This window comes from Dendropsophus ebraccatus, chromosome 5 (genome assembly GCF_027789765.1).
Source record: "Dendropsophus ebraccatus isolate aDenEbr1 chromosome 5, aDenEbr1.pat, whole genome shotgun sequence".
NCBI lineage: Eukaryota > Metazoa > Chordata > Amphibia > Anura > Hylidae > Dendropsophus > Dendropsophus ebraccatus.
The window spans coordinates 162,475,957-162,496,570 of record NC_091458.1 but is presented as its reverse complement, the minus strand read 5'-3'; the positions used below and the strand labels follow the sequence as shown (position 1 = coordinate 162,496,570).

General features: G+C 54.5%; 1 long non-coding RNA gene across 1 annotated transcript in view; it reads left to right on the top strand.

Annotated features, from left to right (window-relative positions):
• The first annotated feature begins 2,351 nt into the window (after positions 1–2,351).
• LOC138793960 (uncharacterized) overlaps positions 2,352–20,614 on the top strand; it is a 117,078-nt gene continuing 98,815 nt past the window's right edge. The window contains exon 1 of the long non-coding RNA XR_011363378.1: positions 2,352–2,439. This is a non-coding gene — a long non-coding RNA (uncharacterized lncRNA). The remainder of the gene's footprint in view (positions 2,440–20,614) is intronic.

Sequence of the window (20,614 nt, the reverse complement as noted above, 5' to 3'; positions counted from 1 at the left end):
TATATATCCCCCCTACCTCCAGCCCTGTATATATCCCCCTCCCCCCAGCCCTGTATATATCCCCCCCCTACACCCAGCCCTGTATATATCCCTCCTCCCTCCAGCCCTGTATATATCCCCCCTCCTCCCTCCAGTCCTGTATATATCCCCCCCTCCAGCCCTGTATATATCCCCCCTCCTCCCTCCAGTCCTGTATATATCCCCCCTACCCCCAGCCCTGTATATATCCCCCCTACCCCCAGCCCTGTATATATCCCTCTCCCCAGCCCTGTATATATCCCTCCTCCCTCCAGCCCTGTATATATCCCCCCTCCCCCCAGCCCTGTATATATCCTCCCTCCAGCCCTGTATATATCCTCCCTACCTCCAGCCCTGTATATATCCCCCCTACCCCCAGCCCTGTATATATCCCCCCTCCCTCCAGCCCTGTATATATCCCCCCTCCCTCCAGCCCTGTATATATCCCCCCCTCCCTCCAGCCCTGTATATATCCCCCCCTCCCTCCAGCCCTGTATATATCCCCCCTCCCTCCAGCCCTGTATATATCCCCCCTCCCTCCAGCCCTGTATATATCCCCCCTCCCTCCAGCCCTGTATATATCCCCCCCTCCCCCCAGCCCTGTATATATCCCCCCCCCCAGCCCTGTATATATCCCCCCTCCCTCCAGCCCTGTATATATCCCCCTCCCTCCAGCCCTGTATATATCCCCCTCCCTCCAGCCCTGTATATATCCTCCCTCCCTCCAGCCCTGTATATATCCCCCCCCCACCTCCAGCCCTGTATATATCCCCCTCCCCCCCAGCCCTGTATATATCCCCCCTCCCTCCAGCCCTGTATATATCCCCCCCTCCCTCCAGCCCTGTATATATCCCCCTCCCTCCAGCCCTGTATATATCCCCCTCCCTCCAGCCTTGTATATATCCCCCCTCCCTCCAGCCCTGTATATATCCCCCCCCCTCCAGCCCTGTATATATCCCCCTCCCCCCCAGCCCTGTATATATCCCCCCTCCCTCCAGCCCTGTATATATCCCCCCCTCCCTCCAGCCCTGTATATATCCCTCCTCCCCCCAGCCCTGTATATATCCCCCTCCCCCCCAGCCCTGTATATATCCCCCCTCCCTCCAGCCCTGTATATATCCCCCCCTCCCTCCAGCCCTGTATATATCCCCCCCTCCCCCAGCCCTGTATATATCCCCCCCCCCAGCCCTGTATATATCCCCCCTCCAGCCCTGTATATATCCCCCTCCCTCCAGCCCTGTATATATCCCCCCTCCCTCCAGCCCTGTATATATCCCCCCCCACCTCCAGCCCTGTATATATCCCCCCTCCCTCCAGCCCTGTATATATCCCCCCTCCCTCCAGCCCTGTATATATCCCCCTCCCTCCAGCCCTGTATATATCCCCCCTCCCTCCAGCCCTGTATATATCCCCCCTCCCTCCAGCCCTGTATATATCCCTCCTCCCTCCAGCCCTGTATATATCCCCCCCCTCCAGCCCTGTATATATCCTCCCTCCAGCCCTGTATATATCCCCCCCTCCCCCCAGCCCTGTATATATCCCCCTCCCTCCAGCCCTGTATATATCCCCTCTCCCCCAGCCCTGTATATATCCCCCCCCCTCCAGCCCTGTATATATCCCCTCTCCCCCAGCCCTGTATATATCCCCTCCCTCCAGCCCTGTATATATCCCCCCTCCCTCCAGCCCTGTATATATCCCTCCCTCCAGCCCTGTATATATCCTCCCTCCCTCCAGCCCTGTATATATCCTCCCTCCCTCCAGCCCTGTATATATCCCCCCTACCCCCAGCCCTGTATATATCCCCCCCTCCCTCCAGCCCTGTATATATCCCCTCCCTCCCTCCAGCCCTGTATATATCCCCTCCCTCCAGCCCTGTATATATCCCCCCTCCCTCCAGCCCTGTATATATCCCTCCCTCCAGCCCTGTATATATCCTCCCTCCCTCCAGCCCTGTATATATCCTCCCTCCCTCCAGCCCTGTATATATCCCCCCTACCCCCAGCCCTGTATATATCCCCCTCCCCCCAGCCCTGTATATATCCCTCCTCCCCCCAGCCCTGTATATATCCCCCTCCCCCCAGCCCTGTATATATCCTTCCCCCCCCCCCAGCCCTGTATACAGGGCCGGCCTTTGGGGTGTGCGAGCTGTGCGCTTGCATAGGGCGCCTCACTCCCGGCCAGCAGGGGGCGCTCCGGCATAGAGCTGCACTGCACAGCTCCCAGCCTCGGGTCTCTGTGTCAGGAGCTGCAGTGAGTGTCCTCCACCACAGGGGGGCAGTGTGTGGCAGCAGGCCGGGGGCGGCACCATGTCTCTCTCATCCTCCTGTGAGGAGGCAGGAGGAGGGGATCAGCGCTCCATACACACAGCCTGGGCTCTTAACAACGGACTACTGTGCCCAGCACTGCACAGCTCAGCACCAGGTACACCGTCCGCAGTGGGGGAGGAGCCTCGGGCCGGCAGGGGGCGCTACAGTCATGTTCTGGAGGGAGGAGATGGAGCTCACCCTGGTAGGGCTGCAGCATGAGGAAGCTGAGATACAGGCTGCTGCAGGCATGAGGAAGCTGAGATACAGGCTGCTGCAGGCATGAGGAAGCTGAGATACAGGCTGCTGCAGGCATGAGGAGGCTGAGATACAGGCTGCTGCAGCATGAGGAAGCTGAGATACAGGCTGCTGCAGGCATGAGGAAGCTGAGATACAGGCTGCTGCAGGAATGCTGAGATACAGGTTGCTGCAGGCATGAGGAAGCTGAGATACAGGCTGCTGCAGGTATGAGGAAGCTGAGATACAGGCTGCTGCATGAGGAAGCTGAGATACAGGCTGCTGCAGCATGAGGAAGCTGAGATACAGGCTGCTGCAGGCCTGAGGAGGCTGAGATACAGGCTGCTGCATGAGGAAGCTGAGATACAGGCTGCTGCAGGCCTGAGGAAGCTGAGATACAGGCTGCTGCATGAGGAAGCTGAGATACAGGCTGCTGCAGGTATGAGGAAGCTGAGATACAGGCTGCTGCATGAGGAAGCTGAGATACAGGCTGCTGCAGCATGAGGAAGCTGAGATACAGGCTGCTGCAGGCCTGAGGAGGCTGAGATACAGGCTGCTGCATGAGGAAGCTGAGATACAGGCTGCTGCAGGCCTGAGGAAGCTGAGATACAGGCTGCTGCACGAGGAAGCTGAGATACAGGCTGCTGCAGGCATGAGGAAGCTGAGATACAGGCTGCTGCAGGCATGAGGAGGCTGAGATACAGGCTGCTGCATGAGGAAGCTGAGATACAGGCTGCTGCAGGTATGAGGAAGCTGAGATACAGGCTGCTGCAGGTATGAGGAAGCTGAGATACAGGCTGCTGCATGAGGAAGCTGAGATACAGGCTGCTGCAGGCCTGAGGAAGCTGAGATACAGGCTGCTGCATGAGGAAGCTGAGATACAGGCTGCTGCAGGCATGAGGAAGCTGAGATACAGGCTGCTGCAGCATGAGGAAGCTGAGATACAGGCTGCTGCAGGCCTGAGGAAGCTGAGATACAGGCTGCTGCATGAGGAAGCTGAGATACAGGCTGCTGCAGGTATGAGGAAGCTGAGATACAGGCTGCTGCAGGCATGAGGAGGCTGAGATACAGGCTGCTGCAGGCCTGAGGAAGCTGAGATACAGGCTGCTGCAGGCATAAGGAAGCTGAGATGCAGGCCTGAGGAAGCTGAGATACAGGCTGCTGCAGGAATAAGGAAGCTGAGATACAGGCTGCTGCAGGAATAAGGAAGCTGAGATACAGGCTGCTGCAGGCATGAGGAAGCTGAGATACAGGCTGCTGCAGGCATGAGGAAGCTGAGATACAGGCTGCTGCAGGTATGAGGAGGCTGAGATACAGGCTGCAGGCCTGAGGAAGCTGAGATACAGGCTGCTGCAGGTATGAGGAAGCTGAGATACAGGCTGCTGCAGGCATGAGGAGGCTGAGATACAGGCTGCTGCAGGCATGAGGAAGCTGAGATACAGGCTGCTGCAGGAATGCTGAGATACAGGTTGCTGCAGGCATGAGGAAGCTGAGATACAGGCTGCTGCAGCATGAGGAAGCTGAGATACAGGCTGCTGCATGAGGAAGCTGAGATACAGGCTGCTGCAGGTATGAGGAAGCTGAGATACAGGCTGCTGCATGAGGAAGCTGAGATACAGGCTGCTGCAGGCCTGAGGAAGCTGAGATACAGGCTGCTGCATGAGGAAGCTGAGATACAGGCTGCTGCAGCATGAGGAAGCTGAGATACAGGCTGCTGCAGGCCTGAGGAGGCTGAGATACAGGCTGCTGCATGAGGAAGCTGAGATACAGGCTGCTGCAGGCCTGAGGAAGCTGAGATACAGGCTGCTGCATGAGGAAGCTGAGATACAGGCTGCTGCAGGCATGAGGAAGCTGAGATACAGGCTGCTGCAGCATGAGGAAGCTGAGATACAGGCTGCTGCAGGCCTGAGGAAGCTGAGATACAGGCTGCTGCATGAGGAAGCTGAGATACAGGCTGCTGCAGGCATGAGGAAGCTGAGATACAGGCTGCTGCAGGCCTGAGGAAGCTGAGATACAGGCTGCTGCAGGCATAAGGAAGCTGAGATGCAGGCCTGAGGAAGCTGAGATACAGGCTGCTGCAGGAATAAGGAAGCTGAGATACAGGCTGCTGCAGGCATGAGGAAGCTGAGATACAGGCTGCTGCAGGTATGAGGAGGCTGAGATACAGGCTGCTGCATGAGGAAGCTGAGATACAGGCTGCTGCAGGCCTGAGGAAGCTGAGATACAGGCTGCTGCAGGCATGAGGAGGCTGAGATACAGGCTGCTGCAGGCATGAGGAAGCTGAGATACAGGCTGCTGCAGGCATGAGGAGGCTGAGATACAGGCTGCTGCAGGCATGAGGAAGCTGAGATACAGGCTGCTGCAGGAATGCTGAGATATGAGAAGGAAATATGAAATCCATTGCTAGTAATTACTATACTATGTTTTCTCTTGGGTCTGCTGACCACTCCTGCCGGTCACCCAGCTTTCCTAGTGTTCTGTATGGCCATTCTGTTGTTCCTTTCTTACTAAACAACCAGGCAGAGTGTATATAGGAGGATATTGGCTGATCATTACCTGTCACCCAGCTTTCCCAGCCTCCTGAATGTGATGCAGCACTGCTCCCCTTACCCCCTGAGGAGGATGCTGGGGACAGTGTTATGTATGATGTGTGTGTGGACATCACTGGGATGGAGGGCGGCCATGATGTGTGTGATGTGACGTCCTCTCATAGAGGAGCAGAGCTGTGCCTGGCTGGATGGAGGGGGAGAGGCCCAGCAACAGGGTATGGGGAGGCCTGGGGCCTTATATACAAGCCTGGCCTCTACACACATCATGTATATACTGTATGGATGTGTATATACTGCGCGCGTGTGTGTATATATATATATATATATATATATATATATATATATACTGTGTGTATGTGTATACACCGTATGTATGTGTATATACACTGTGCGTATGTGTATATGCTGTATGTATGTGTATATACTGTGTGTATATATTTATTAGAGATGAGCGAATCGCTGGCGCAGCGCTCTGTTCATCAAGCCAATTGCCTACCAGCGCTGCTCCACTCCCCGATGCTTCATCCTGGGTGCCAGGGAAAAGCTGGATCCAATCCTAAAAAACTAAGAGAATTTTCCCAGGATTGGATCCAGCTTTTCCTGGGAGGGGTGGCCGGGAGCAGAGCAGGAGTGGCCGGGAGCAGAGCAGCGCTGACAGGCAAACGGCTTGATGAGCAGAGTGCTGAGCAAGAGAAGCACTTAGCTTTGTTGAGATGAGCGTCTCTCTCTGATATATTAAATGAAACCGCTGTACCAGCTGCACTGCACTGCTCTTACAGGGGTAGTCACCCAGCTTTCCTAGTCTGCACTGCTCTTACAGGGGTAGTCACCCAGCTTTCCTAGTCTGCACTGCTCCTACAGAGGTAGTCACCCAGCTTTCCTAGTCTGCACTGCTCCTACAGAGGTAGTCACCCAGCTTTCCTAGTCTGCACTGCTCCTACAGAGGTAGTCACCCAGCTTTCCTAGTCTGCACTGCTCCTACAGAGGTAGTCACCCAGCTTTCCTAGTCTGCACTGCTCCTACAGAGGTAGTCACTCAGCTTTCCTAGTCTGCACTGCTCTTACAGAGGTAGTCACTCAGCTTTCCTAGTCTGCACCGCTCCTACAGAGGTAGTCACCCAGCTTTCCTAGTCTGCACTGCTCCTACAGAGGTAGTCACCCAGCTTTCCTAGTCTGCACTGCTCTTACAGAGGTAGTCACTCAGCTTTCCTAGTCTGTACTGCTCCTACAGAGGTAGTCACCCAGCTTTCCTAGTCTGCACTGCTCCTACAGAGGTAGTCACCCAGCTTTCCTAGTCTGCACTGCTCCTACAGAGGTTGTCACTCAGCTTTTCTAGTCTGCACTGCTCCTACAGGGGTTGTCACCCAGCTTTCTTAGTCTGCACTGCTCTTACAGGGGTAGTCACCCAGCTTTCCTAGTCTGCACTGCTCTTACAGGGGTAGTCACCCAGCTTTCCTAGTCTGCACTGCTCCTACAGAGGTAGTCACCCAGCTTTCCTAGTCTGCACTGCTCCTACAGAGGTAGTCACCCAGCTTTCCTACTATATACTGCTCCTACAGAGGTAGTCACCCAGCTTTCCTAGTCTGCACCGCTCCTACAGAGGTAGTCACCCAGCTTTCCTAGTCTGCACTGCTCCTACAGAGGTAGTCACTCAGCTTTCCTAGTCTGCACTGCTCTTACAGAGGTAGTCACTCAGCTTTCCTAGTCTGCACCGCTCCTACAGAGGTAGTCACCCAGCTTTCCTAGTCTGCACTGCTCCTACAGAGGTAGTCACCCATCTTTCCTAGTCTGCACTGCTCTTACAGAGGTAGTCACTCAGCTTTCCTAGTCTGCACTGCTCCTACAGAGGTAGTCACCCAGCTTTCCTACTATATACTGCTCCTACAGAGGTAGTCACCCAGCTTTCCTAGTCTGCACTGCTCCTACAGAGGTAGTCACCCAGCTTTCCTAGTCTGCACTGCTCCTACAGAGGTAGTCACTCAGCTTTCCTAGTCTGCACTGCTCCTACAGAGGTTGTCACCCAGCTTTCCTAGTCTGCACTGCTCCTACAGGGGTTGTCACCCAGCTTTCCTAGTCTGCACTGCTCCTACAGAGGTAGTCACCCAGCTTTCCTAGTCTGCACTGCTCTTACAGAGGTAGTCACTCAGCTTTCCTAGTCTGCACTGCTCCTACAGGGGTAGTCACCCAGCTTTCCTAGTCTGCACTGCTCTTACAGAGGTAGTCACCCAGCTTTCCTAGTCTGCACTGCTCCTACAGAGGTAGTCACCCAGCTTTCCTAGTCTGCACTGCTCCTACAGAGGTAGTCACCCAGCTTTCCTAGTCTGCACTGCTCCTACAGGGGATGTCACCCAGCTTTCCTAGTCTGCACTGCTCCTACAGAGGTAGTCACCCAGCTTTCCTAGTCTGCACTGCTCCTACAGCTGTAGGGTGTACATGGGTGTATACATGTAAATACTCGTCTTGTAGTGTGTACAATACAGGATGTGTACATATACGTATACAGCTATGTACACACTACAGGACTTGTATGTAGAGGTATACAGCTATGTACTGCATAACTGTATCACGTCCTGTAGTGGCTGTATACCTGTATATACATGTCCTGTAGTGGCTGTATACCTGTATAACATGTCCTGTAGTGGCTGTATACCTGTATATACATGTCCTGTAGTGGCTGTATACCTGTATATACATGTCCTGTAGTGGCTGTATACCTGTATATACATGTCCTGTAGTGGCTGTATACCTGTATATACACTCCTGTAGTGGCTGTATACCTGTATATACACGTCCTGTAGTGGCTGTATACCTGTATATACATGTCCTGTAGTGGCTGTATACCTGTATATACATGTCCTGTAGTGGCTGTATACCTGTATATACACGTCCTGTAGTGGATGTATACCTGTATATACATGTCCTGTAGTGGCTGTATACCTGTATATACACGTCCTGTAGTGGCTGTATACCTGTATATACATGTCCTGTAGTGGCTGTATACCTGTATATACACGTCCTGTAGTGGATGTATACCTGTATATACACTCCTGTAGTGGCTGTATACCTGTATATACATGTCCTGTAGTGGCTGTATACCTGTATATACATGTACTGTAGTGGCTGTATACCTGTATATACATGTACTGTAGTGGCTGTATACCTGTATATACATGTCCTGTAGTGGCTGTATACCTGTATATACATGTCCTGTAGTGGCTGTATACCTGTATATACACGTCCTGTAGTGGCTGTATACCTGTATATACATGTCCTGTAGTGGCTGTATACCTGTATATACACTCCTGTAGTGACTGTATACCTGTATATACATGTCCTGTAGTGGCTGTATACCTGTATATACATGTCCTGTAGTGGCTGTATTCCTGTATATACATGTCCTGTAGTGGCTGTATACCTGTATATACATGTCCTGTAGTGGCTGTATACCTGTATATACATGTCCTGTAGTGGCTGTATACCTGTATATACATGTCCTGTAGTGGATGTATACCTGTATATACATGTCCTGTAGTGGCTGTATACCTGTATATACATGTCCTGTAGTGGATGTATACCTGTATATACATGTCCTGTAGTGGCTGTATACCTGTATCTACACGTCCTGTAGTGGCTGTATACCTGTATATACACTCCTGTAGTGGCTGTATTCCTGTATCTACACGTCCTGTAGTGGCTGTATACCTGTATATACACTCCTGTAGTGGCTGTATACCTGTATATACACTCCTGTAGTGGCTGTATACCTGTATATACACTCCTGTAGTGGCTGTATACCTGTATATACACGTCCTGTAGTGGCTGTATACCTGTATATACACTCCTGTAGTGGCTGTATTCCTGTATATACACGTCCTGTAGTGGCTGTATACCTGTATATACACGTCCTGTAGTGGCTGTATACCTGTATATATAGTACATGTCCTGTAGTGGCTGTATACCTGTATATACACTCCTGTAGTGGCTGTATACCTGTATATACACGTCCTGTAGTGGCTGTATACCTGTATATACATGTCCTGTAGTGGCTGTATACCTGTATATACATGTCCTGTAGTGGCTGTATACCTGTATATACATGTCCTGTAGTGGCTGTATACCTGTATATACATGTCCTGTAGTGGCTGTATACCTGTATATACAATGTCCTGTAGTGGCTGTATACCTGTATATACATGTCCTGTAGTGGCTGTATACCTGTATATACATGTCCTGTAGTGGCTGTATACCTGTATATACATGTCCTGTAGTGGCTGTAATACCTGTATATACACTCCTGTAGTGCTGTATACCTGTATATACTCCTGTAGTGGCTGTATACCTGTATATACTCCTGTAGTGGCTGTATACCTGTATATACACGTCCTGTAGTGTGAGCATAGCTGTATACCTGTATATACATGTCCTGTAGTGGCTGTATACCTGTATATACATGTCCTGTAGTGGCTGTATACCTGTATATACATGTCCTGTAGTGGCTGTATACCTGTATATACACTCCTGTAGTGGCTGTATACCTGTATATACTCCTGTAGTGGCTGTATACCTGTATATACATGTCCTGTAGTGGCTGTATACCTGTATATACATGTCCTGTAGTGGCTGTATACCTGTATATACATGTCCTGTAGTGGCTGTATACCTGTATATACATGTCCTGTAGTGGCTGTATACCTGTATACATGTCCTGTAGTGGCTGTATACCTGTATATACACTCCTGTAGTGGCTGTATACCTGTATATACTCCTGTAGTGGCTGTATACCTGTATATACTCCTGTAGTGGCTGTATACCTGTATATACACGTCCTGTAGTGTGAGCATAGCTGTATACCTGTATATACATGTCCTGTAGTGGCTGTATACCTGTATATACATGTCCTGTAGTGGCTGTATACCTGTATATACATGTCCTGTAGTGGCTGTATACCTGTATATACACTCCTGTAGTGGCTGTATACCTGTATATACTCCTGTAGTGGCTGTATACCTGTATATACATGTCCTGTAGTGGCTGTATACCTGTATATACATGTCCTGTAGTGGCTGTATACCTGTATATACACTCCTGTAGTGTGAGCATAGCTGTATACCTGTGTATATATTCCTCCAGGTCTCTGCTGAGACCCCCTAATAATAACCAATAATAATAATAATGACTATAGACTGAATGGCGCGGCCTTGTTGTGTTGATGCTCAGTGAGTTCCTTTTTGGCCAAGTGGATGTGGCTTGCAAAAAAGGGTGTGGCTTGTAAAAGGGGCGTGTCATAATTATCGTTACCGTTATGTTAGTTGTTTGGGGGGGCTGGGGGTGGTAGATGTGTGAATTGGCGGGGGGGGGGGGGGGGGGGGGGGGGGGGGAGGAGGCTGAAGGAGCTTTATGTTACATTAAGGGGGGGGGGGGGGGGCGCCGAAAAAAGGTTTTGCACAGGGCGTCATTTACCCTAAGGCCGGCCCTGGCTGTATATATCCCTCCTCCCTCCAGCCCTGTATATATCCCTCCTCCCTCCAGCCCTGCCTGTATATATCCCTCCTCCCTCCAGCCCTGTATATATCCCCCCCCTACCTCCAGCCCTGTATATATCCTCCCCCCCCCCAGCCCTGTATATATCCCCCCCTCCCTCCAGCCCTGTATATATCCCTCCTCCCTCCAGCCCTGTATATATCCCCCCCCTACCTCCAGCCCTGTATATATCCTCCCCCCCCCCCAGCCCTGTATATATCCTCCCCCCCCCCAGCCCTGTATATATCCCCCTCCCTCCAGCCCTGTATATATCCCCCCTCCCTCCAGCCCTGTATATATCCCCCCTCCCCCCAGCCCTGTATATATCCCCCTCCCTCCAGCCCTGTATATATCCCCCCCCCTACCTCCAGCCCAGTATATATCCCCCTCCCTCCAGCCCTGTATATATCCCCCCCTCCCTCCAGCCCTGTATATATCCTCCCCCCCCCCCCAGCCCTGTATATATCCCCCCCCCCCCCCCCCTGTATATCCCCCCCCTCCCTCCAGCCCTGTATATATCCCCCTCCCTCCAGCCCTGTATATATCCCCCTCCCTCCAGCCCTGTATATATCCCCCCCTACCTCCAGCCCTGTATATATCCCCCCTCCCTCCAGCCCTGTATATATCCCCCTCCCTCCAGCCCTGTATATATCCCCCCCTCCCTCCAGCCCTGTATATATCCCCCCTCCCTCCAGCCCTGTATATATCCCCCCCTCCCTCCAGCCCTGTATATATCCCCCCTCCCTCCAGCCCTGTATATCCCCCCTCCCTCCAGCCCTGTATATATCCCCCTCCCTCCAGCCCTGTATATATCCCCCTCCCTCCAGCCCTGTATATATCCCTCCTCCCTCCAGCCCTGTATATATCCCCCCTCCCTCCAGCCCTGTATATATCCCCCCTCCCTCCAGCCCTGTATATATCCTTCCCCCCCAGCCCTGTATATATCCTCCCTCCCTCCAGCCCTGTATATATCCTCCCTCCCCCCAGCCCTGTATATATCCCCCTCCCTCCAGCCCTGTATATATCCCCCCTCCCTCCAGCCCTGTATATATCCCCCTCCCCCCAGCCCTGTATATATCCCCCCCTACACCCAGCCCTGTATATATCCCTCCCTCCAGCCCTGTATATATCCTCCTCCCTCCAGCCCTGTATATATCCCCCTCCCTCCAGCCCTGTATATCCCCCCTCCCTCCAGCCCTGTATATATCCCCCCTCCCTCCAGCCCTGTATATATCCCCCCTCCCTCCAGCCCTGTATATATCCCCCTCCCTCCAGCCCTGTATATATCCCCTCTCCCTCCAGCCCTGTATATATCCCCCCTACCTCCAGCCCTGTATATCCCCCCCCCTCCAGCCCTGTATATATCCCTCTCCCCAGCCCTGTATATATCCCCCCTCCCTCCAGCCCTGTATATATCCCTCCTCTCCTCCAGCCCTGTATATATCCCCCCTCCCTCCAGCCCTGTATATATCCCCCCCTCCCTCTAGCCCTGTATATATCCCTCCCTCCAGCCCTGTATATATCCCCCCTCCCCCAGCCCTGTATATATCCCCCTCCCTCCAGCCCTGTATATATCCCTCCTCCCTCCAGCCCTGTATATATCCCCTCTCCTCCCTCCAGCCCTGTATATATCCCCCTCCCCAGCCCTGTATATATCCCCCCTCCCTCCAGCCCTGTATATATCCCCCCCTACCTCCAGCCCTGTATATATCCCCTCTCCTCCCTCCAGCCCTGTATATATCCCCCCCCCTCCAGCCCTGTATATATCCCCTCTCCCCCAGCCCTGTATATATCCCCTCTCCCTCCAGCCCTGTATATATCCCCTCTCCCTCCAGCCCTGTATATATCCCCCCCAGCCCTGTATATATCCCCCTCCCCCCAGCCCTGTATATATCCCTCCTCCCTCCAGCCCTGTATATATCCCCCCTCCCTCCAGCCCTGTATATATCCCTCCTCCCTCCAGCCCTGTATATATATCCCCCCCCCCACCTCCAGCCCTGTATATATCCCCCTCCAGCCCTGTATATATCCCCCCCTCCCTCCAGCCCTGTATATATCCCCCCCCTCCCTCCAGCCCTGTATATATCCCCCTCCCTCCTGCCCTGTATATATCCCCCTCCCCCCAGCCCTGTATATATCCCCCTCCCTCCAGCCCTGTATATATCCCCTCTCCCTCCAGCCCTGTATATATCCCCTCTCCCTCCAGCCCTGTATATATCCCCCTCCCTCCAACCCTGTATATATATCCCCCCCTCCCTCCAGCCCTGTATATATCCTTCCTCCCTCCAGCCCTGTATATATCCCTCCTCCCTCCAGCCCTGTATATATCCCCCCTCCCTCCAGCCCTGTATATATCCCCTCTCCCTCCAGCCCTGTATATATCCCCCCTCCCTCCAGCCCTGTATATATCCCCCCTCCCTCCAGCCCTGTATATATCCCCTCTCCCTCCAGCCCTGTATATATCCCTCCTCCCTCCAGCCCTGTATATATCCCCCCCCCTCCCTCCAGCCCTGTATATATCCCCCCTCCCTCCTGCCCTGTATATATCCCCCCCCAGCCCTGTATATATCCCCCTCCCTCCAGCCCTGTATATATCCCCCTCCCTCCAGCCCTGTATATATCCCCCCCTCCCTCCAGCCCTGTATATATCCTCCCTCCCCCCAGCCCTGTATATATCCCTCCTCCCTCCAGCCCTGTATATATCCCCCTCCCTCCAGCCCTGTATATATCCCCCCTCCCTCCAGCCCTGTATATATCCCCCTCCCTCCAGCCCTGTATATATCCCCCTCCCTCCAGCCCTGTATATATCCCCCTCCCTCCAGCCCTGTATATATCCCCCTCCCTCCAGCCCTGTATATATCCCCCCCAGCCCTGTATATATCCCCCCTCCCCCCAGCCCTGTATATATCCCCCCTCCCCCCCAGCCCTGTATATATATCCCCCCTACCTCCAGCCCTGTATATATCCCCCCCTCCCTCCAGCCCTGTATATATCCCCCTCCCTCCAGCCCTGTATATATCCCCCCCCTACCTCCAGCCCTGTATATATCCCCCCCCTCCAGCCCTGTATATATCCCCCCTCCCTCCAGCCCTGTATATATCCCCCCTCCCTCCAGCCCTGTATATATCCCCCCCCCTCCCTCCAGCCCTGTATATATCCCCCCTCCCCCCAGCCCTGTATATATCCCCCCTCCCCCCAGCCCTGTATATATCCCCCCCCCTCCCTCCAGCCCTGTATATATCCCTCCTCCCTCCAGCCCTGTATATATCCCCCTCCTCCAGCCCTGTATATATCCCCCCCCCTCCCTCCAGCCCTGTATATATCCCCCTCCCCCCAGCCCTGTATATATCCCCCCTCCCCCCAGCCCTGTATATATCCCCCCCCTCCCTCCAGCCCTGTATATATCCCCCCCTCCCTCCAGCCCTGTATATATCCTCCCTCCCTCCAGCCCTGTATATATCCCTCCTCCCTCCAGCCCTGTATATATCCCCCTCCCTCCAGCCCTGTATATATCCCTCCTCCCTCCAGCCCTGTATATATCCCTCCTCCCTCCAGCCCTGTATATATCCCCCTCACCCCCAGCCCTGTATATATATCCCCCCTACCTCCAGCCCTGTATATATCCCCCCCTCCCTCCAGCCCTGTATATATCCCCCTCCCTCCAGCCCTGTATATATCCCCCCCCTCCCCCCAGCCCTGTATATATCCCCCCCCCCCCCCCCAGCCCTGTATATATCCCCCCTCCCTCCAGCCCTGTATATATCCCCCCTCCCTCCAGCCCTGTATATATCCCCCCCCTCCCTCCAGCCCTGTATATATCCCCCCCCTCCCTCCAGCCCTGTATATATCCCTCCTCCCTCCAGCCCTGTATATATATCCCTCCTCCCTCCAGCCCTGTATATATCCTCCCTCCCCCCAGCCCTGTATATATCCCTCCTCCCTCCAGCCCTGTATATATCCCCCCTCCCTCCAGCCCTGTATATATCCCCCCTCCCTCCAGCCCTGTATATATCCCCCCCCTCCCTCCAGCCCTGTATATATCCCCCCTCCCTCCAGCCCTGTATATATCCTCCCTCCAGCCCTGTATATATCCTCCCTCCCTCCAGCCCTGTATATATCCCCCCCTCTCCCCCAGCCCTGTATATATCCCCCCTCCCTCCAGCCCTGTATATATCCCCCTCCCTCCAGCCCTGTATATATCCCCCCTCCCTCCAGCCCTGTATATATCCCCCCTCCCCCCAGCCCTGTATATATCCCCCCTCCCTCCAGCCCTGTATATATCCCCCTCCCTCCAGCCCTGTATATATCCCCCTCCCTCCAGCCCTGTATATATCCCCCCCCCCAGCCCTGTATATATCCCCCTCCCTCCAGCCCTGTATATATTCCCCTCCCTCCAGCCCTGTATATATCCTCCCTCCCTCCAGCCCTGTATATATCCCCCCTCTCCTCCAGCCCTGTATATATCCCTCCTCCCTCCAGCCCTGTATATATCCTCCTCCCCCCCAGCCTTGTATATATCCCCCCCCTCCCTCCAGCCCTGTATATATTCCCCTCCCTCCAGCCCTGTATATATCCCCCTCCCTCCAGCCCTGTATATATCCCCCCCCTCCCTCCAGCCCTGTATATATCCCCCCTCCCCCCAGCCCTGTATATATCCCCCCTCCCTCCAGCCCTGTATATATCCCCCCTCCCTCCAGCCCTGTATATATCCCCCCCCTCCCTCCAGCCCTGTATATATCCCCCCTCCCCCAGCCCTGTATATATCCCCCCTCCCCCCAGCCCTGTATATATCCCCCCCCCTCCCTCCAGCCCTGTATATATCCCTCCTCCCTCCAGCCCTGTATATATCCCCCTCCCTCCAGCCCTGTATATATCCCCCCCCCTCCCTCCAGCCCTGTATATATCCCCCTCCCTCCAGCCCTGTATATATCCCCCCTCCCTCCAGCCCTGTATATATCCCCCCCTCCCTCCAGCCCTGTATATATCCTCCCTCCCTCCAGCCCTGTATATATCCCTCCTCCCTCCAGCCCTGTATATATCCCCCTCCCTCCAGCCCTGTATATATCCCTCCTCCCTCCAGCCCTGTATATATCCCTCCTCCCTCCAGCCCTGTATATATCCCCCCCCCTCCCTCCAGCCCTGTATATATCCCTCCTCCCTCCAGCCCTGTATATATATCCCTCCTCCCTCCAGCCCTGTATATATCCTCCCCCCCCCCAGCCCTGTATATATCCCTCCTCCCTCCAGCCCTGTATATATCCCCCTCCCTCCAGCCCTGTATATATCCCCCCTCCCTCCAGCCCTGTATATATCCCCCCCCTCCCTCCAGCCCTGTATATATCCCCCCTCCCTCCAGCCCTGTATATATCCTCCCTCCAGCCCTGTATATATCCTCCCTCCCTCCAGCCCTGTATATATCCCCCCCTACCCCCAGCCCTGTATATATCCCCCCCCTCCCTCCAGCCCTGTATATATCCCCCCCCTCCAGCCCTGTATATATCCTCCCTCCAGCCCTGTATATATCCTCCCTCCCTCCAGCCCTGTATATATCCCCCCCTCTCCCCCAGCCCTGTATATATCCCCCCTCCCTCCAGCCCTGTATATATCCCCCTCCCTCCAGCCCTGTATATATCCCCCTCCCTCCAGCCCTGTATATATCCCCCCCCCAGCCCTGTATATATCCCCCTCCCTCCAGCCCTGTATATATTCCCCTCCCTCCAGCCCTGTATATATCCTCCCTCCCTCCAGCCCTGTATATATCCCCCCTCTCCTCCAGCCCTGTATATATCCCTCCTCCCTCCAGCCCTGTATATATCCTCCTCCCCCCCAGCCTTGTATATATCCCCCCCCCTCCCTCCAGCCCTGTATATATTCCCCTCCCTCCAGCCCTGTATATATCCCCCCTCCCTCCAGCCCTGTATATATCCCCCCCCTCCCTCCAGCCCTGTATATATCCCCCCTCCCCCCAGCCCTGTATATATCCCCCCTCCCTCCAGCCCTGTATATATCCCCCCTCCCTCCAGCCCTGTATATATCCCCCCCCTCCCTCCAGCCCTGTATATATCCCCCCTCCCCCCAGCCCTGTATATATCCCCCCTCCCCCCAGCCCTGTATATATCCCCCCCCCTCCCTCCAGCCCTGTATATATCCCTCCTCCCTCCAGCCCTGTATATATCCCCCTCCCTCCAGCCCTGTATATATCCCCCCCCCTCCCTCCAGCCCTGTATATATCCCCTCTCCCTCCAGCCCTGTATATATCCCCCTCCCTCCAGCCCTGTATATATCCCTCCTCCCTCCAGCCCTGTATATATCCCCCTCCCTCCAGCCCTGTATATATCCCTCCTCCCTCCAGCCCTGTATATATCCCTCCTCCCTCCAGCCCTGTATATATCCCCCTCACCCCCAGCCCTGTATATATATCCCCCCTACCTCCAGCCCTGTATATATCCCCCCCTCCCTCCAGCCCTGTATATATCCCCCTCCCTCCAGCCCTGTATATATCCCCCCCCTCCCCCCAGCCCTGTATATATCCCCCCCCTCCCCCCCAGCCCTGTATATATCCCCCCTCCCTCCAGCCCTGTATATATCCCCCCTCCCTCCAGCCCTGTATATATCCCCCCCCTCCCTCCAGCCCTGTATATATCCCCCCCCTCCCTCCAGCCCTGTATATATATCCCTCCTCCCTCCAGCCCTGTATATATCCTCCCTCCCCCCAGCCCTGTATATATCCCTCCTCCCTCCAGCCCTGTATATATCCCCCTCCCTCCAGCCCTGTATATATCCCCCCTCCCTCCAGCCCTGTATATATCCCCCCCCTCCCTCCAGCCCTGTATATATCCCCCCTCCCTCCAGCCCTGTATATATCCTCCCTCCAGCCCTGTATATATCCTCCCTCCCTCCAGCCCTGTATATATCCCCCCCTACCCCCAGCCCTGTATATATCCCCCCCCTCCCTCCAGCCCTGTATATATCCCCCCCCTCCAGCCCTGTATATATCCTCCCTCCAGCCCTGTATATATCCTCCCTCCCTCCAGCCCTGTATATATCCCCCCCCCTCCCTCCAGCCCTGTATATATCCCCCCCCTCCAGCCCTGTATATATCCTCCCTCCAGCCCTGTATATATCCCCCCCCCCCCCCAGCCCTGTATATATCCCCCCCCCTCCCTCCAGCCCTGTATATATCCCTCCTCCCTCCAGCCCTGTATATATCCCCCTCCCTCCAGCCCTGTATATATCCCCCCTCCCTCCAGCCCTGTATATATCCCCCCTCCCTCCAGCCCTGTATATATCCCTCCTCCCTCCAGCCCTGTATATATCCCCCTCCCTCCAGCCCTGTATATATCCCCCTCCCTCCAGCCCTGTATATATCCCCCCCCAGCCCTGTATATATCCCCCTCCCTCCAGCCCTGTATATATCCCCCTCCCTCCAGCCCTGTATATATCCCCCCCCCCCAGCCCTGTATATATCCCCCTCCCTCCAGCCCTGTATATATTCCCCTCCCTCCAGCCTTGTATATATCCCCCCTACCTCCAGCCCTGTATATATCCCCCTCCCCAGCCCTGTATATATCCCCTCTCCCCCAGCCCTGTATATATCCCCCTCCCCCAGCCCTGTATATATCCCTCCTCCCTCCAGCCCTGTATATATCCCCCCTCCCTCCAGCCCTGTATATATCCCCTCCCTCCAGCCCTGTATATATCCCTCCTCCCTCCAGCCCTGTATATATCCCCCCCTCCCTCCAGCCCTGTATATATCCCCTCCCTCCAGCCCTGTATATATCCCCCCTCCCCCAGCCCTGTATATATCCCCCCTCCCTCCAGCCCTGTATATATCCCCCCCTCCCTCCAGCCCTGTATATATCCCTCCTCCCTCCAGCCCTGTATATATCCCCCCCTCCCTCCAGCCCTGTATATATATCCCCCTCCCTCCAGCCCTGTATATATCCCCCCTACCTCCAGCCCTGTATATATCCCCCCTACCTCCAGCCCTGTATATATCCCCCCTCCCTCCAGCCCTGTATATATCCCCCCCCCTACCTCCAGCCCTGTATATATCCCCCTCCCCCCAGCCCTGTATATATCCCCCTACCCCCAGCCCTGTATATATCCCCCTCCCTCCAGCCCTGTATATATCCCTCCCTCCAGCCCTGTATATATCCCCCCCCCTCCAGCCCTGTATATATCCCCCCCCCCAGCCCTGTATATATCCCTCCCTCCAGCCCTGTATATATCCCCCCCCCCCAGCCCTGTATATATCCCTCCCTCCAGCCCTGTATATATCCCCCCTCCCTCCAGCCCTGTATATATCCCCCTCCCTCCAGCCCTGTATATATCCCCCTCCCTCCAGCCCTGTATATATCCTTCCTCCCTCCAGCCCTGTATATATCCCCCCTCCCTCCAGCCCTGTATATATCCCCCCTCCCTCCAGCCCTGTATATATCCCCCCTCCCTCCAGCCCTGTATATATCCCCCCTACCTCCAGCCCTGTATATATCCCCCTCCCCAGCCCTGTATATATCCCCTCTCCCCCAGCCCTGTATATATCCCCCTCCCCCCAGCCCTGTATATATCCCTCCTCCCTCCAGCCCTGTATATATCCCTCCTCCCTCCAGCCCTGTATATATCCCCCCCTCCCTCCAGCCCTGTATATATCCCTCCTACCTCCAGCCCTGTATATATCCCCTCCCTCCAGCCCTGTATATATCCCCCCTCCCTCCAGCCCTGTATATATCCCCCCTACCTCCAGCCCTGTATATATCCCCCCCACCTCCAGCCCTGTATATATCCCCCCCCTCCCTCCAGCCCTGTATATATCCCCCTCCCTCCAGCCCTGTATATATCCCCTCTCCCTCCAGCCCTGTATATATCCCCCCCCCTCCAGCCCTGTATATATCCCCCCTCCCTCCAGCCCTGTATATATCCCCCCTCCCTCCAGCCCTGTATATATCCCCCCTCCCTCCAGCCCTGTATATATCCCCCCTCCCTCCAGCCCTGTATATATCCCCCCCCCTCCAGCCCTGTATATATCCCCTCTCCCCCCCCAGCACTGTATATAACCTCTCCCCCAGCCCTGCATATATATCCTCCTGTTATCGCTTAACTCATGGTGTATACTGTATATAGTGTTACCGCTTATCACTGGTCTCATGGTGTATACTGTACATATTGTTACTGGTTATCACTAATCCCATGCTGTATATAGTGTTACCAGTTATCACTGATCTCATAGTATATACTGTGCTGATGGCTGGATCATTAGTCCGTCTGTTATGTTGTAAGTAATGGGCTCAATACATTATAATGGAACCTATCAACTTCAATGGGTGCTGAGCCCGTCACTTACAATATGACAGGTGAGCAATGATCCAGCCATTGTTGGGGGTCTCAGCACTGAAACCCTGGCTGATCAAACTTTTTACATGTCAGTCTGACAATGTTTTAATGACCACTCTATGCCTTTCATGGTGGACATTAGGCCTCACTCTCGCTTAAAGCCGCTGTACTAATGTAAAAGGTTTGGCGCTGGTTAAATCCGTCTATGTAGGGTGGGCCCCTAGAGTCAGTTTCCTTGGTGGGCCCAAGGTACCCCAGTCCGACACTGTATATACTACTGGGGGCAGCACATAGCGGTTTATACTACAGGGGGCAGTGCACAAGGTATATATACTACTGGGGGCAGCACACAAGGGGTATATACTACTGGGACAGCACATAGCGGTTTATACTACAGGGGGCAGTGCACAAGGTATATATACTACTGGGGGCAGCACACAAGGGGTATATACTACTGGGGGCAGCACATAGCGGTTTATACTACAGGGGGCAGTGCACAAGGTATATATACTACTGGGGGCAGCACACAAGGGGTATATACTACTGGGGCAGCACATAGCGGTCTATACTGCTGGAGGCAGCATACAGGGCTCTATACTAAATTCAGGCTGCACAGAGGGGCCTGATACTACATGGGGACTGCACAGAGGGGCCT